Source organism: Carassius carassius, chromosome 32 (genome assembly GCF_963082965.1).
Source record: "Carassius carassius chromosome 32, fCarCar2.1, whole genome shotgun sequence".
Taxonomy (NCBI): Eukaryota; Metazoa; Chordata; class Actinopteri; order Cypriniformes; family Cyprinidae; genus Carassius; species Carassius carassius.
This window is the reverse complement of record NC_081786.1, coordinates 5,283,452-5,302,350: the sequence shown is the minus strand read 5'-3', so window position 1 is coordinate 5,302,350 and position 18,899 is coordinate 5,283,452. Positions and strand designations below refer to the sequence as shown.

The following is an 18,899-nucleotide window of genomic DNA, read 5'->3' as shown; positions in this document are numbered from 1 at the left end:
TGAATTCAGAGTTCTAGCTCCATACAAAGTTTTATGTTACTGTACCTCCGCTGTACATACAACCACCATGATTGGTGATTACACATAATTAAATATGACTGCCCTCTTTATATGCCACTGTGTTTTGTATTTATGACAACATATATTCAACAACAATAATAAATGTTTCTTGAGCAGCAAATCAGCATATTACAATGATTTCTGAAGGATCATGTGACACTGAAGACACTGATGGTCCCTTGTGTGGGTCGAGCCAGAAATATTCCACTTGCCAGCCTTGAGCCACAACCAGGGAGGTAAGTGCGTATCACTGACCCTATGAGTCCCGCTGACAGGATCTTTTGTGTAGAAGGATGTCATTAACTGTCTGCTTTCATTTCTCAAGTTCAAACAAAGTTCAGGATCCCATCAGAAAGACTAAATTTGGCCTTGCACTCCAGTGGCGGCACCAGCGAATTCATGCAGTGTGCTCTTCATAAAAACCAGCCTGTGCTCTCTGGCCACTCTCATCCGGAGCCATCAGTCACATGTGCTGTGGATTCTGGAACATACTTAAAGTTAAAATAAGCAACATAAAAAAAAAATTTTTTTTTTGTTCTTATATGTAGAAATACAAAGAGCTTTTGGAGGACATGTCTAGTGTGGCCTGCTGAGATATGAGTATCTGTGCTTCCTGCAGATCTGGGCATAAATCCCCTACATGAGATGCAACAGCATTTATTAGATATGAACTGCTTTTTCCAGAGGCATGCAATAATGTCACATGTATCACTGCAATGTCCCCAGACCTCAGTCATACATTTCACGCTTACAGAGGAACTCAGTGCTTCATATAACACAAGAAATTAACATATAGAATAGCTGTGTTTTCATACGATCTCATGAAAATTGTCAAGAAAATGTAACTGTTGAATATTGCCCCAAAATCCAAAGAAAAATAAATAAAAAATAAATTCTAATTTGCATAAATGGATAATGGCAACAGCTTTTTCAAAAATAAATAAATAAAAATATTAAATTATTTTATGTTCATATTGCATATTATTCATAATTGTATTTTCATTTAAATTAATTATATTTTAGATTATTCTTATTATATTTACAGATTTTAATTTTTATGTTTGCTTCATATTGTAAAATCATTGTGTTTTGGCACTATCATTTAAATTATTGTATTACAGTAATGACAATAAAATGTATCATTATTGCTATTTATAGTTTATTATAATTTATGTCTATTTCATTTGCATTACAGAAATATAAAACAATATAGTTTATAAAATATTTGTATTTGGAAAATATAAATTATTATTTTATGAACTATAATTTTATTACTGCAATGCAAATGAAAAAAAAATCTATAAAATATATCCTTCAGAGCATATATTCTACTAAATTCTACTACTTTCTTTCTAATAATTTTTAAAATAATATTTGTAAAATAATGCTTCTCAAAGGCCACATTTGATTATAGTTCATAAAAATACAGTGGTTTAAAAACATCAGTGTTATTCTGATGATAATGAAGTCTGGAAGTCAAACATCCTCTTCAATCTGAAATCACTTTCACTCCAATGGAGTTCATATCCTTGTTTTGAATCCGTAATATCTTCATCACATTGCATTTTGATTCTGAAGCCTTTGAACAGAAGTGGACAGAGAGATAGAGATTTCCCAAGGCCCCTGTTGTCCCCATATGACCTCTCACCCTCATGGAGAAGTGATGACACTGATGAGACATTTGGAGTTCATGCTGCATGAGGAACTGAATGAAACGTTCAACCTCCAGCTCATCCTCCACTTCTTCCCTCACTGGAATTGACAGCGTTCACACTGATAAGAGCAGAAGATTGTAGACCAAGGTGAAACAACTTACTGTCATGACGAGACCACTGGGTCAGCATGGTGTCCTGAGAGCCCACTTCATGTTCAGATTGAGCATCATCTCACTTAAGGATATTCAAAGTCACATACATTATGAATGTAAAGTGAAATAGCAAGCAAGATTGTACGAGGTCAGCTCTGATTGGAGGTTAGAAGATTTGACTTGAGGCCAAGCTGAAAGTGCGTCACAAATCACCATCAGAGACATTCACGAGAGCCTCCCGTGATTCTTGGAGCTTCTCTGGGATATTATATATTTAACAGACTCATTACTCTCTCTACATGCCCCGAGCTTCCTCAGACTTCAGCATGGGTAGAATGAAACACATTAAATGTTGGTGATTTAAAAACGGCTGATTCATACTGCATGCGCTTCGTCCCAGTCCTGCTCATTGGAGTTGGCGTTCTTAAGTGTCTCTGGCTGTAATCTAAGAAGCTGTAAGTGGATCCTAGAGCCCTGCGGTCATTGATATGTCTGTGTGTAAGAGATAATTCTGTGGATTGATTTAATTCTCTCTCAGAACATGATGATTATGGATCATGACTCTCTCATCATGCAGAGCTCTATGTTGTGGTCTCGCCTCGTGGTGAAGGTATATGGTGAATTTGTGGAGCTGTTCTGCTTGCAGTGGATTAATATAGTGCATATTAAAGTTTCTGCATGTCAGACTAATATAATCTCACTCTAATGTGTCCAGTTGGATTGAGTTTTGTGCTTTTTAGTCAATTCCTGTTAATTTTGAGGCCATCTGTTGTTAGCTATTTCACCTTTCAATATATATAAACTGTATTTTCTGGAAAATGCACATTTTCAGAATGCACACAGGGTCGGAATTGCATAGTTGAGAGAAAAACAACAAACAAACAAACAAACAAAAGAAAACAGACAGGCCTAAGTCACTTTGGTTTATAAAAACATTTTATTATTACATTTTTTTTTACCATTTAAAATACCAAATATAAATCATTAATTTTATATTAATTAAAACTACATATAAAAAGTAATTATTCTATATTAGGATTTGTTTAAATAACTGCAATAACTGCAGTTCTCATTATTCCTTGCTCTTACAAAGTATTATAATTTTTTATTTTTACATTTTGGAAAATATTTAAATTTTTTATTAATATTTTTTATTATCTGTGTATACTTTTTAAATGTAAAATATAATAAAAACTGTAATAAAAACATTTATAATAATAATTATAATTATAATACTTATTTTTTTTAAAGTATTTTAAAGTATGAAAAAATATTTTTAGAATAATATTTCTAGAAAAAATACTACACAATTTTTGATAATTATGAAAAATATGTATCTGTCTTTCCATGTAAATGATTACACTGTGCATTATAATGCATTTTGTAGTAAATACCTGCACCTGCATGCTTTGAAATATTATATGTGCAGGCTATGTAGCTAAGCTCGAACACACTTCAGACTAAAACACATTGTGCAGAATATTTATTCATGAAAATGCAGTTCAGATAAATATTTTATTGAGGAGATAATTACACACACTGTGATTGTTTTTAATGAGTCGCACAATGAGGACATGATTTAACATATGAAATAATGCAAGATTACTCCCTGACTTTTCACTCCAATCTTTTTCTCTAATTGAGAATGCCGGCATTTAGTCACGCTGCTTGTAGATGGTCTAATTCCTCTTCCTTGTTTATTGTATGAAGTCTGTTCTGGCATCAGTCTGCAGTATTAAAAATGCTTTAAGCCATGTCTTCATAATACAAATGTCCCTTTCACAGCACGAGAAGCAAAACTGTATTAAACGCGAGTCCACAGAGTCATAAATAAGCCTCCTGTGAAGATGAGGTACGCCAATAAATCTAGAAGTGCATGTTGCCAACCCACGTGAAGTTTTATTCTTACTCTAAGCCTCAAAGATGCAAGGTAATTTCTCAGTGATGTATTGGCTTTCTGAGATCTAGTATATAGTTAAGCAAGAATGTGGGGAGTTGTAAAATACTGTATATCCCAGCATCTTTGCATAAGGGTCTGTTTTGAGTTTGAAGTTATTGATAGTATACACCATGGATTTGTATGCGTTTATACATCACAAACTGTATGCAAACTTATATGCTGTGTTTATTTACAAGGACTGGCTGTTTTACCTCTAGCACACTGGAGAGTTACATTAACTTCAGTAGACACTGTTGGCGAGGTAATGATTTCCTTACCTCTTGAAGTAGGACTTAAAATAACATGTTCTGTTGGAAACTCATTCAGTGTGTCTGTGTAGCTTTACCTCAGATATATAGTTTGGATTGGATCTCATCCACTGGCATGTTTGAATAAAAACTATGATATTTTTGGCAGGATGTGGATATTCCCTTTTTCCACTCACACCCTGCTGTGGATGTGATTTATTCCCCAGACTGTTTGATTCCCATCATTGATAACACTGACAGTGGCTCTTTATTTATAGTTTGTGTATATTTGCACACACACTCACACATAGTTGCATTTGTGGTTTACGGTGACTCTCCATAGGCATAATGGTTTTTATACTGTACAGACTGTATTTTCTATCACCCTACACCTAAACCTACCCCTTACAGAAAACTACTACTTTTTGTATTTCATAAAATACTGTTTTGTATGTTTCTTAAGCCTTTTGTTTTACGGGGACACAGGAAGTGTCCTCATAAGCCATGTTTACATTGTAGTATGTCATTATACACATTTGTGTCCTCATAAACCATATATACCAGTACACACACACACACAATTTGGGGGTGGATGTCAGTATTTGGGAGGCGTAGACCATGATGGCACAGATGGTCATGTTCAACCCTGAGATTTGGGGGTTGTTTCACACACACATAACATAGAGGATATAATTATTTTTATTCTTATTAATTTGTATTTATTTAACATAAAAATAATATAATTACTATATAATATATAATTAAAATAAACTAACACTAAACCAAAATTCTGAAAAAAAGGATTTTTATAATGATTTGTTTGTTTGTTTGTTTGTTTATTTACAATTATTACATTATTATAGAAATGATTTATAACACATATATTAAATTATTAATAGTTTTTTTTTTTATGGAGATAATTGTACTTACTGCTTTGCACACTCTTGGCATTCTCTTGATGAGCTTCAAGAGGTAGTCACCTGAAATGGTCTTCCAACTTGGTGGTTCAATCCCCGGCTCCACCTGACCAAGTGTCGAGGTGTCCTGTAGCAAGACACCTAACCCCAGCTGCTCCCGACTAGCTGGATGGCGCCTTGAATGGCTGACACCGCAGTCGGTGTGTGAATGGGTGAATGTGAGGCAACTTGTAAAGCGCTTTGGATGGCCATGTGGTCTGTTGAAAGCGCTATATAAATGCAGTCCATATATATACACTTCTCTTCTCTGTCTACATGGCATCACTAGGTTCTGTCATTCAGAAACATGGCTTTTCATACCACTGCTATGCTGATGACACTCAACTCTACCTCTCATTCCATCCTGAAGATCCGACGGTAGCTATTCACATCTCAGCTTGTCTAACAGACATTTCTTCCTGGATGATGGACCATCACCTTCAACTCAACCTTGCCAAGACAGAACTGCTTGTGATTCCAGCAAACCCATCGTTTCATCACAATTTCACCATCAAGTTAGGCACATCAACTATAACTCCTTCAAAAACAGCTAGAAGCCTTGGAGTTATGATTGATGATCAGCTGACTTTCTCAGACCACATTGCTAAAACTGTCCGATCCTGCAGATTTGCTTTATTCAACATCAAGATGATCAAGCCCTTTCTTTCGGAACATGCTGCACAACTCCTTGTTCAAGCTCTTGTTCTGTCCAGGCTGGACTATTGCAATGCCCTCTTGGCAGGTCTTCCAGTCAATTCTATCAAACCTTTACAAGTAATTCAGAAGGCGGCAGCAAGATTAATTTTTAATGAGCCAAAAAGAATACATGTCACACCTGTTTATCAATTTGCACTGGCTTCCAATAGCTGCTCGTATAAAATTCAAGGCATTGATGTTTGCCTACAAAACTACCACTGGCTCTGCACCCATTTACCTAAATTTGTTACTTCAGACTTATGTGCCCTCTAGAAGCTTGCGTTCTGCAAGCGAACGTCGCTTGATTGTGCCATCCCAAAGAAGCACAAAGTCACTTTTACGGACTTTTAAATTAAATGTTCCCTCCTGGTGGAATGACCTCCCCAACTCAATTCGAGCAGCTGAGTCCTTAGCCATCTTCAAGAATCGGCTTAAAACACATCTCTTCCATCTTTATTTGACCCTCTAACTTTAACACTCACTATTCTAATTCTATTCTTAAAAAAATCTAACTACCTTTCTAATCCTTTTGTATTCTATTTTCTTTTCATTAATTATGCAATTGTATGTGTGTGTGTGTGTATGTGTAAAGACCTCTAACACTAGCTTGCTCTATTCTTTTTTTATTCTATCTGTTTTCTTTATATTATATTATTTAAAATCCCATGCTAGATGTACTGTTAACCTAACTGAGACTTGTTATAGCACTTATATATCATTGCTCTTTTTGTTGTTTTTGATTGCTTCCACTGTCCTCATCTGTAAGTCGCTTTGGATAAAAGCGTCTGCTAAATGAATAAATGTAAATATATATATATATATATATATATATATATATATATATATATATATATATATATATATATATATATATATATATATATATAACAGTTATACATAACACATTATTTATTATTTCTACATTAAATATTACTTAAAAAATGCTATTTTTATTTTATGTAAGGCAAATTATAATTAGACTCTCAAAGCCTAATCTCTGTAAGAAAAAGCACTTTGTGTGTGTGTAAAACTGTGCTGAGGTCTGATTTTGCGTTCATGGATCATCTGTTCACAGCAGACTGTGCAGTAATGTGCTGCTATCAGGTGAGAAATACCTGAGCCGCTGCAGAGCAAAGAGATTACAGCACAACGCCACAACAGCTCTCACACACACAACACACTGCAGGCTGCATGTCGTAGTTTAACAGATAGTTTCAAAAGGCAATAGTCAGTCCTTCTTCTTCCTTCATATAGTCACCTGACACAGGAGCCAGTGCTTCTCTTTTACCTCTGGAGGAGAAATACCACAAAACCAATTTCACAGAAGTTCTCAGAGTGGAAAAGGTCAGCAGGCAGGGAGTCTGCCTCTTCTGTTTTGGCCCTTTACAGAGGAATTTTGATAGTTTTAATCTTGTTGCTTCCAGGGTTATTATCAACTTTAACTACAGCTAAAACTTCAATTGAAATAAATATTTATAGAAAAAGTCACATAAAAAATGACAAAAAAAGAATCATAGAATTTGACTTAAAATTAACATGAAACCATAAAACATAAAAGATAAACTAATTTCAAATATGAACAAAACAATGATAGTTTCTCAGTGATAACTTGATCACACACTGGCTGTAGAAGGAGATACAGGTCCTGTCGCCGTGGGCTACGGATGTCACACGGTCCCTTAGATGTCAGATCAGACAGGTGGAGATGCCTTCATGTGAAAACAGCCTGCTGTTTCTCACTCTCTCTCACACTGAGACACACACACACACACTGATTCATCTTGCAAAATGTCCTGCCTTAGGAAGTAAACTCTGATTATGTGTAAATGGATCAAGATAAGTTTTTACTGGAGTGAAAAATATACAAACAGTATATAGACACATATTCCTATTCTAAATAATAACATCCAATAAAAGTTATATTAGCAGAATGAAGCTAAACTGTTATATAAACTGCTGTTTAAATTTTGGCTAATTTCAGTTTTAACCATCAATTTATTAAATACTAACACTTAACATTAATAACACTTTAGAATAGGTAACACATATTCACTGTTAACTGAGTGTTTTCCCTTAATAGATTCCTAATTTGCTGCTTATTAATATTTAGTAAGGCAAATGTTAAGTTTATGTACTGGGTCGGGTTAAGGGATCTAGAATATGGTCATACAGAATAAGGCATTAATATGTGCCTGTAAATACTAAAAACCTGCCAATATGCGAATAATATGCATGCAAATAAGCTACTAGTTAATAGTGAGAATTGGACCTTAAAGTAAAGTGTTACTAAATTTCTTGATAGCCATTCGTAAGCTTTAGTTCTTAATTGTTATGATTTAATATCAAAGATTAATATTAAAGATTATTGCGATTTTTTTAATTTTTATTTTTTTATGGTTTTAAAATCAGGCTTTCATTTATTTGATAGAAAATATACTGTAAAACAGGAATGTTACAAAATGTTGTTAAAATTTAAAATAACTGTTTTCTGTTTTAATATATTTTATCATCTTCCAGTGATCCATAGCTGAATTACTTTAATTTTAGTAAACTGATCTAGTGCTCAGTAAGTGCTCAATTATCAATAATGGTCCTTATTATTAACAATGTAAAAAAAAAAAAACAGTAAAAAAAAAAATTACTCTTTTTACTGTATTTTTAAAATTGTATCATTATTTAATATATAATAAACTATTTCATTATTTAAGTTGCTTTTTTATTATATAAATATCTCATTTGTCATTTAGGCATTGTTGATTAATAATAATATATAAAATATAGTCAAATAAATCATATCATATTTAAGAAAAAATGTTGCTCACTCTCTTCATTCCAGGCTGTGCTATAAGAGCTCCGATCTTACTGTAGTGTTTTTGTAAAGGCGACCCTCTCCTCATCTCCTTATTTTAGAAAGCTCAAATCCTACCTCATGTAGATCAACCTTAAATGGTGTCTACAATCCATCCAACCACCCAACCAACCTTTATTTATACCAGCGGGTGCTGTGCCTGCTCCAAACTTACATTAACATTTTTTGGCAGCTCGCCCTGTACTCCCAAACAAGAGAAAATCACGGCTCGCCATAGTATTAGCGCTCTTTAAATACTCGCTAATGGCTGTTTTTTTTTTTTTTTCAAATCATCCATGAACACATCATTTCAGTTATGAACACATCTCTCTCAGACTGCTGGCTCTTATTAAAGATGGTCTCCTGGAGGTACTCAAGGACCCCGGTCTGAATTGCAGATGTTGATGCCGTGCTTGAGTGCTTCTTCCAGCCGGAGGATTACGTCAGAGAGGACCAAGATTTAGAGGAGCTTGATGCATCTAAACTAGCCAGCACTCCTCTTGTTGGTTTAATTGGTTGTATTGCCACTTTTTTCCCCAGCTTAATTCCCTAGCCATTTAATAACAGTAGTGCTGCCTAATGGCCTGAGACTTACCACTGAGACTGAAAAGCCCTTGTACAAACGTAACTAGGTATGTACGTTGTGCCGCATTTAGATGAGGGGCCAAGGAGGCATGCTGGGATACAAAAACAAAGACCTCCACAGGAAGTACTGTCGTTTTGTCCAGGAAATCCATTTCAAGTGCACATGACTATTTGAATTAGCTTGTTAGCAAGGATGTCACAGTGTATTCAGGACTGGAGATTTGAGGAAGAAAATTGATCAACCTGTAAATATTAAATAGTGGAGGAAAAATTTGTCTACAATAGTGCAATCTTGAGTGCTTTATGTGCTTTCATGGAGTAGCGGAATTATCATGAAATAATTATCTCTGATTTCAAATCTTGGAATCAAACAGAAATATTTGCAGGGTTTGTTGCTCCACATTAAACTGCTGAAGTTGTGGCAATTTACATTGTTTTTAAATTAAATTAAATGTACTGTATGCATTTAGCAGACGCTTTTATCCAAAGCGAATTACAGTGCATTCAGGCTATCAATTTTTACATATCATGTGTTCCCATATCATGTGGTCCCGGGGAATCAAACACCCAACCTCGCGCTTCATATTGCAGTGCTCTACCAATTGAGCTACAGGAACACTAACTTTTTAACTCATAATTGGGTATTTATTTAAATATGGGCACTTTTGAACCTGTAGACTTTTGGAATTTTTCTTACTAATTTATCCGCTCACAATGTCTAGAAATTGACACACATGCTTTATGTATGTATGTATGTATGTATGTATGTATTATTTTATTTTATTTTATTTTATTCAACAATATATTAAATATATTTACATTTTTACCACAATGTAATTCCCATTACGTGGATTTGACATGGCATGAAATTAGATATATATTTTTTTACATTAAACATGGTATTTCTTTTCTTTCCTTTTAATTATTTGTTATTTATTTATTTATTTATTTATTTTGTCACTTAATTTTAAGGTCCAATTCTTGCCATTAACAAACCATATGCCTTTTGCCTCTGTAAACTCCAGTCCTAGTTTTCTGCTTATTAATAGTTAGTGAGCTAGTTGTTAAGTTTAGTTATTGGGTAGGGTTAGGGATGTAGAATATGCTCATGCAGAAAATGTGCTTTATAAGCACTAATACACACTTAATATGATATTAATAGGCATGGTAATAAGCAACTAGGGTGAATTTGTCCCTGTACTAAAGTGTTACCTATTTTGAATTGTATAAAATGAATTGTATAAAATTCTTGCTAAATCCTTTCATGAATAAGCTGAAGGTATGAAGTGCCATCCTTTGGTCAGTATAGGTTTTTTTCCTGAATGTGTGCTGTGAAGTGATATACACATTAGCTTATTAATTTTATTGTCATAGCTGTAAATATATTATATTGGAATGCTCTATAGGCCAATGAGCATCAAGAATGCATCCTGTCCATTTTATAACTCACTTTAGATAGACCTTTAAGTTCTGTATAGAGTGAAAAAAGAACGATGTATCCCCTCGTGACACAATTTAATTTTCTCCCAAGATTGTCTAAAGAAAAATTAGCCCAAGTCAGAAACCTAATGTCTCCCCAAAGGCTACAAGTGTATAGATTTTTCCCAGTGTTCGTACCTCCAGTGGAAAGAGGAGACAGCCTTTGATTAAAGACATTCTCTCTGAGACCCGGCGTGTCAGATTCATCTGAAAAACACTCCTCACGTCTCAGGTCCGTGAGCCGCAGCGAGACCCCTGGGCTGCATTGCAGATCTGAGGGGAGGGCAGACCAGAGCAGAAACCTATTTATTATATTGAGTGGTGGAGGCTCCAAAGCCTCCTCGAAACCAGCTATCCTCTCCATCTCGCCTGGAACCTGCCATCGTGATGCAGCCACCTGCTTTGATCCCGGCAGAAAGCAGATGTGTTGATGAGACGGAGACAAGACGGTGGTGTTGTTCTAATGTAATTCTGTTGCTGGCCATGTCTTTCTTCCTTTGTTTTTTCCCTTTCTTTTCTGTTTTCGGTGGGCAGCCATTCAGTACATGTAAAACAGCCATCGGACAAAGATGTGCACTGTTATATTTCCCAGGGAGCCTCTTTGTTTTTGATGAGCTCTGACAGAGTTCTGGTTGCTGTCCAGGGAGCCTTTGCAGTTTGAGTTGCGTGTCTTCTGATGTGGATAGCATTTTTTGGGCTGACAGTAACAGCCTTGTGCTTTCGTGTCAGCAAGCTCGGGTTTTGCAGCTGATCATAATACTCGTTCAGTGCTCTTTCTGTCCTTGGAGACAAAGCCAATGTGCCCAATGTATGTGTCTGTGATCCTGACTTTAACAAGAAGATTCTCATGCACAACAGGGCTGCATTTATCTAAAAAAAAAATCTGAAAAGCTGGATTTTCAGTATCATTACTTCAGTCTTCAGTGTTACATGATCCTTCAGGAATCATTCTTGCTGCTGAAGAAGCATTTCTTACAATCAATAATTTTTAAAACTTTTTCAGTAGAAATTTCAAAACTGCATTTATTTGAAATTGTAAAAAATGTAATAAATTTTAATAAATATAAATTAATTTGTAACATTATAAATAACATACCCCCCCCCCCAACAAAATAAATAAATAAATAGAATAATAAATAAAAAAAAAATCCCTTAACTCTACCCCAAACCTAAACAAAAAATTTTATATTTAATATAAAATTAATTTATACCATGTATCCGACATTAAACGACATAACATTAAAAATATATTTCGAACCACTAATCCCACTCATACTAACCAGATTTTCCATAAAACAAAAGTACTGGGTGCCCTGGGTACAAAAAATAAAATAATAATAATAAAAAATTGTTAGTTAATAAAAGTAATTACTATTACTTCTGGAGCCATATAATGTTTTTTTGGGGGGGGTATGCCTTTTTTGATTTGGGTATAATAGAGTGATGACAGGAAAGCATTGGGTGGAAAGAGGGGAGCGAATCGGCAAAGGACCTCGAGACGGGAATCGAACTACACACCAATGCACTAACCAGGAGGCTATTGGCACTGACAAATAATGGGTTTAAATCAGGAAGAGGCCAATGTAAGTTATACTGTATGATAAAAAAGAACACTTTTTATAGAACAATTTTATGGTGGTTTTTTGGAGCTTAAGGTCACTGAATTCATTTCATGTAAAATTGTAGCATAAACTTTCCGAATTCCTCCTAATTCCTTGTTTTCTACAGAAGAAAGTAAGTCATACAGTTTTGGAACAACATGAGAATTTACATTTTTGGGTGAACTTTCTCTGCAAGACTGACTTGAGCCATTTTTGAGGGTTTTCAGATATGTATGTGGCAGCGTTGCTTCTTCATTGTATAGTTTTTAGGAATGTGAACGAACGCTTTTTTGGGATTTGATTGGTCTCCAGTGCAGATGTGAGTAAGTGCCTTTGACCAATGACTTTCTAAATGCTAGATGTTCTAAATGAACATGTTTATAGCTGCCAAGTTCTGCACATGACTTACATTTTTCCATACCAGTCAACATTGTTAAAGTTTAAGTTTGCTGTTGTAAAAGCAAATGCACACAAGCTTTGCGTGTGATGTGTTGCATGTGCAGATGGCACACACTGGCAGGAAATGTGGAGGAGTGAATCACACCATTGGTAACAGGTCTGTAGTACAGTGGGTGTGATGTCAGTGCAGCACGGGGCTTCAGAGAAACTGAGCTCTGTAGAATGTCTCCTTCAGGTTTCAGATATTAGCTTTCAGCACGGATGGCTGCTCTGACTTTACACGTTTAATTTGGTGTATCACACTGGGATGTGTTCGTATTGTATATGTGTGTATTAAGGTGGGTTGTTATTGTAGGGACCACAGTAACACTTTGCCCACTTAAGTTTCGTCTGGTAGATGGCGCTATCAGAAAAGATGAATAAGAAATTGAATAAATCGATAAAAAAGGATATATTTAGGTTGATTTTCCCATTTCTAGGTCTATTACTGGAAGTCCAAACATGGACTGATTTGAGAAAATGCTTGATAAACTTTCCAACCTGGAAGTCTGTCATAAAATTATTATCCCCTGTGGCATAATTATTTATTTATTAGAATTTTGCATCAAGAGAACATTGCAAATTTTGACGATTAAATTTGAAGAATGTTAATATAAAAATATATTCAATTATTTAAATATAAAATATGTGAAATAAAAATGTTAAATAATATAATTTATAATAGAAATGTATAACATGAAATTTGTAATTTAATGTGAACCAACTTGAAGAATAATTGGAATTACAAGTAAAATTAATTAATTAACATCCCAAACTATTAATAACACATCCGAGCATGTCATGGGGAGAATGCATTTTCATTAAATCATATCAAAACATCACAGTCTTTATGGTCCTTAAATAGGCATTGATTTGATGCAAAATCTACTTTATATATATAAATATACAAATGCAAATGAATACAGTGTGTTCTTATGTTGGACAAAGATCTTGCATTTAATGGGGCAGATGTTAACACTTTTTTTCTTTGCATTCAGTTCTGGATGGTTTCACATTGGTTATTTATCTCACATCTTTCAAATCCATCTTGGTTTTTTGGCTCCTCTTGAAATTGCAAGAGGTCATTTGTCCCGCATTGCATGATTTTATTTCCAGTATGTGGAAAACAATATATGAAAAATGAAGTGACGTAACCAAAATAGAGTGAGTGGATATTTCTGAACCATGACTCTGTTTTGGCTTTAGTTTTCAAATGAAGGCTGACTTTCAAACTTTTTTTCTGCATTGCATATCTGAACAGTATTATGATATTGATCAGACTGGCTACAATGACAGTATCAGATAATACTAATAATCGTGATTCTTTAATATATACAATTGTGCTGAATGATTGCTATACATGCTTTAACCGTGGATCCATTTCTCGACTGTGTAGTGCAGATGCACGGAGCGAGACGCCTCGAGACCTCAGACATACTGTATGCACACAAACAGTGAATCCGCGGCCAAGCAGTCATTCAGTCACACCTTTTGAAACCCATCTCACGCTCCCCACATGAAAGACTCTGCAATGGCGCCACATGAAGAGCCGCCAGTCTTCCCAGCAGCTCCGCACATATATTAGCCATTAATTAGTTGGGCATGTGCCAGAAATATGTTTTTGACGATAAATATAAAGGCAACATCAATGAAGACTCCTCTGTGGGTGTTTTTGCCTGTCAACTGTTTCATATCTTTCTTCTTGTGTGCGTGGTTCTGTTTTCAGTGTATTTAAATCGATTTGCATTAGTCAGAGTTTGACACTCTTCCCTGGCACTGACATGATGTTTGCGCTCGATTGGGTCAAATTCGAGGTCAATATGCCTGTGGTTATGAATATTATAATGCAATCTCAATGGGTTCAATAGATTGTTCTTCTTAAAGGAATATTTTACCCAATAAATAAATAAATAAAATTGCTGAAAATATACTCACTCTCAGGCCAGATGTAGATGAGTTTGGTTCTTTGTTTAAATGGATTTGGAGAAATCTAGCATTACATCACTTGCTCACCAATGGATCCTCTGCACTGAATGGGTGCCGTCAGAACAGCTCCAAACAGCTGATAAAAACATCACAATAATACGTAAATAATCCACACCAATCCAGTCCATCAATTAACATCTTGTGATGTTGACATAGTTCACCAAAAAATGAGGAAAATGGTTTATTCACCCTCAGGAAATGTCAATCTGAATATCTTTCTTGTAGCTCTCAAACTGCTTTTGATTACTATTTATACTATTATATAATTTAATATTTTGAATTATCTTTTATTAGTATATTTTCATCTAAAAAAATATTATGCTCGCTAAATATTTTTTCTTGTGCTTTTGTCATTTTTTTATTGTTTTTTTTTTTTTAAATATTTCTATTTAGCTTTATATTTATATTTATTGAGATTAGTATTTTAACTTATTTTATTTTAGTTAGTTGCCAAGGCAACATTACTCATTTTGATTAATTAAATATTTATTTTGTTGTATCTATTAGCTTTATTTTTAAGTTTTATTATCAGTAATTTTATTAACTTAAACGTAATTGTTTTTAGTTTTTTTTTGTTTTTTTTTTCATCTATTATTTAGATTAGATTTTTCTGCTTTACTTCAATTAACAAAACCTTTTTTTTTACTTGATTTAATTTTAGCATTTTTTTAACAATAACAATACTCCTCTCCAACCTTTGATGAAAAATCTGATGCAAGTTGCAATGTACTGTACTCAAATGCAAATTATATTTGTGAGTTATATTGAGTTACAATATAATAGTTTCAGACGATGACTCAAATTTATGTTTTTAAAAGCAAGAACGTCTTATTTAAGAAACACAACTGATAAGGGTCATGTAAACTCAAAAACCTAATTAATTCTAAAGGGCTTCCTTAAGACCAATTCAGCTCAGGTAACCCACCAACTAGTTGTGAGTTTGAGCATAGACAATGTTCAAAACATCTCTTGTGTTCCACAGAAGAAAGTTAAGCAAGAACGAAATAAGGACAAATACATGACAGATTTTTTTTTTTATTCATGGGTGAACTTTCCCTTCAAGAGTATAGTCATATTAAACTATTATTTATTTAAACATCCAGTGGCATCTTCGATTCCACAGCACAATCGATCAGGTTCATTTTTGGATGCATTTTCTCAGTGTTAATAATTGATTGTGTTGTATTATTTGAAATCACAGACTGCTGTGTTCCCCCGTGACAGCAATGCTCACACTGTCTATTTATGAGTGTGTTCTGTTTGCTTTTCTCCTTCCACACAACTTACAGTATGTATCCTGCAGAGCCCAATCTAAAAAGTCATCAGAATCGCTGGTGCCGTCCTCTGCTTTCTCATTTGGGTTTGTTGTGACTCGTTTTGGATGCATTAGCCCCATCTCTCCGGGTATGGACTCTGTCCAGCTGGAGTTCTGCAGCGCACCGTCCTTGTGGCAATCAGACCAAACACACACACACACACACTCTCTCTCACTCAACAAGCCCTTCGTGCTCTTCCATGTGGGGAATGATAGTGAACATCTGGGATCTGGGTGAAATCAGAACTGCTTATTCAAGTCTGGTATCACCAAATCAGGAGTTCATTTAGATCTGCATAAGCGTTTTTGGCAGGCTGCATAATTCTTTTCTCAATGGGAGGAAAAAGACACAAATAGTCAAATGATCAGCAGAGAACTAATGATGAGAGGAAATGTTAGGTCCTCAGTGAGACACAGAGATGTGTTTTACATCCGTTTTCATGTTTTAACACGGGTGACCTTTAACTGTTTCAGCATCAGTGATGGAGAGCTGCAGGTCGTGGGGGTGGGACTTTACCCCAGGAGAGTCACATGATCCAGCGACATCCCAGCATGCTTTCCACTGAACATAGATTCATTGCGAACATTATTAGAGCTAGTTGCTAAGAAAAGTGTCCCTGTTAATTTTGTTCATACTAACAAACAAAATAACTTCATCATACAATTATTAATTAAGTGAAATTATTATTATATAAAAAATTTTATTGTTGTTCAAATTAATTAAAATTCAATAATAAATGTAATACATTTTAATTAATGAAAATCATTAGATTGTTAAAAAAAATGTAAAATGTTGTACTTAAAATAACTGAAAAGGATTGCATAAATTAGTTATTATTAAAATATATAAAATATGAATATATATACAGTACAATTAGCTTATACCAGATGAGTGATACGAGGGACATCCCAGCATGCCTTGCTCTAAACCTAAACAAAATGTGGACATTAGTTGTGATATTTAACAAGAAAAGCATCACTAATATTGTTCATACTTAGAATTAATCAAATAAAAATAAATAAATTATTTAAAAAATTCCTCATAAAATTGATGAAAAAGTGAAATAATTCGTATATAAAAATTCAAATAATGTAAAAAAAAAAGTTTTACGTATTTACATTTACATATATCAAGCAATTCAATTATACTTAAAACAATTTTTTTTTAATTCATATAAAATTATTCTAAAATTTAAAGTGATTATACTTGAATTAAAATGACTGCAAACATATATATATATAATACATATAGCATATCTATATAATATATAAGATAGATAGATTAACTGTTTAATTAAAAAAATGAATAAAGGTAGAAATAAATAAAAAGTAAAATGACTGGATAACATTATTGAAGTATACACAATGCCTATTCATTATTTTAGGCATTATTTTAACCACAAATAAACGTTTTTCAACCCTTAGGCTTTTCCCCCCAAATGATAGTGTGCTTGTTTATGAAGGAGACAACTGCAGTGAAAAGCATGCTTGAGATGAAATATTAAACGGGCTCTTCAGAAAATGTAATTTAATTTTACATTTGCAGTTTGCAGCACAGTGCATTCATTTTTCTTCATTTTAAAAATGACTTTACCGACAATGCTCTTGTGTTTTATTTGAGGCACTGTTCTTGTTTTCGCGCTCACCATGCCCAGCAGATTTGTGTGACAGAAAACATGTTTGTATTATTAGCTCTGCAGTCATAAAGAGGCATTTTGACATGAGTTAGGATTACATGCTACGATTTGCTCTCTGCTACTGAACACGCCTGGGGGAAGCTCCCATTCACACACCTTGGAGCCGAAGGAAACAGAGCACAAGAAATGAGAATAATTACACATAAACAGACATTCGGCTTTCAGTGTGACTAAATTACAACTTGCCGAGACACATTGTGAGTGCTAAAATAGAGGGGATTTCCTCTGCAAATTGCTTAGTAAGAATCTTCTGGGCTGAAATGCATCTCAGAAGAACCATGCTGATGCTGAAAAAAAAAAAAAAAAAAAAAAAACTTTTTTAAGTTTTCAGATGGAGAGTGGCTTATTTATTATTGGTATATTAGAAATATGCAATGTTAATGGTATATACAATGAATGCGAAATTCTCTCAAATAATCGATGCAGCATATATTTTAGCCTTCTGTAGGGTTATTTGATGGGTCTGTCTTACATAAAAAATGACAGGAACTGCATGTGTGCATTTTCTTTTTGTCCTATCTCTTTTCTTGTAGAGGTTGATTGTAATTTAAATGTGACCGGCCAGTGTTCGAGCAGCATCTCGTCACACTCTGCCTTCTCTCTTTGAGCAAAGACCCAGAGATGAACTGCTCTTAAATTACACTTTTATCAGCACTGATGTCTCTGATAATTAATCTTCATGACCGCAGTTGTCATTTTTTTTCACCTACAGATGAGGTCTAGATGGGGTCATGATGGTACGGGGGAATTTCCGTTACTAAAGGCCTATTAAAATACAACCCAGTGGCGTTTCTTCAAGACGACATGGAATGACATTCACAAAGCACTGTGCTTCTGATGAAGTAGAAAATGTAAAGCATGGCGTGATTTTATTCACTGGGATTGATTGATTGTTAAATGTTAGGCTATGATATTATTATTAGATATTTTTTTAAGGCAGGTATTTTTTTTTCTACGTCTCTACTCTTAACCCTATTAATGTCCTTTGGTGTATTAAACTTTGGCATAACTTGCACAGTTTAAATTAAAATTAAATTAAATTCATGCATTTTTTTTTACCTATCATGTGTTCCTGGGGAATCGAACCCCCAACCTTGCCAATTGAGCTACAGGAACACTATTTAGTTTAGTTTAAAAATAAAACTTTTATATATTTAGTTTCTATTTAGTAAACTAAATATTGGTATTAAATAAATTAAATATTAATATTTCACTATTTAGTTTCTACTTAGTTTATTTAGTTT

At 34.2% G+C, this 18,899-nt stretch overlaps 1 long non-coding RNA gene across 1 annotated transcript in view; it reads left to right on the top strand.

Annotated features, from left to right (window-relative positions):
- Positions 1 to 18,660, top strand: part of LOC132112478 (uncharacterized) — a 91,799-nt gene extending 73,139 nt beyond the window's left edge. The window contains exon 3 of the long non-coding RNA XR_009424961.1: positions 18,368 to 18,660. This is a non-coding gene — a long non-coding RNA (uncharacterized LOC132112478). The remainder of the gene's footprint in view (positions 1 to 18,367) is intronic.
- Positions 18,661 to 18,899: the final 239 nt, after the last annotated feature.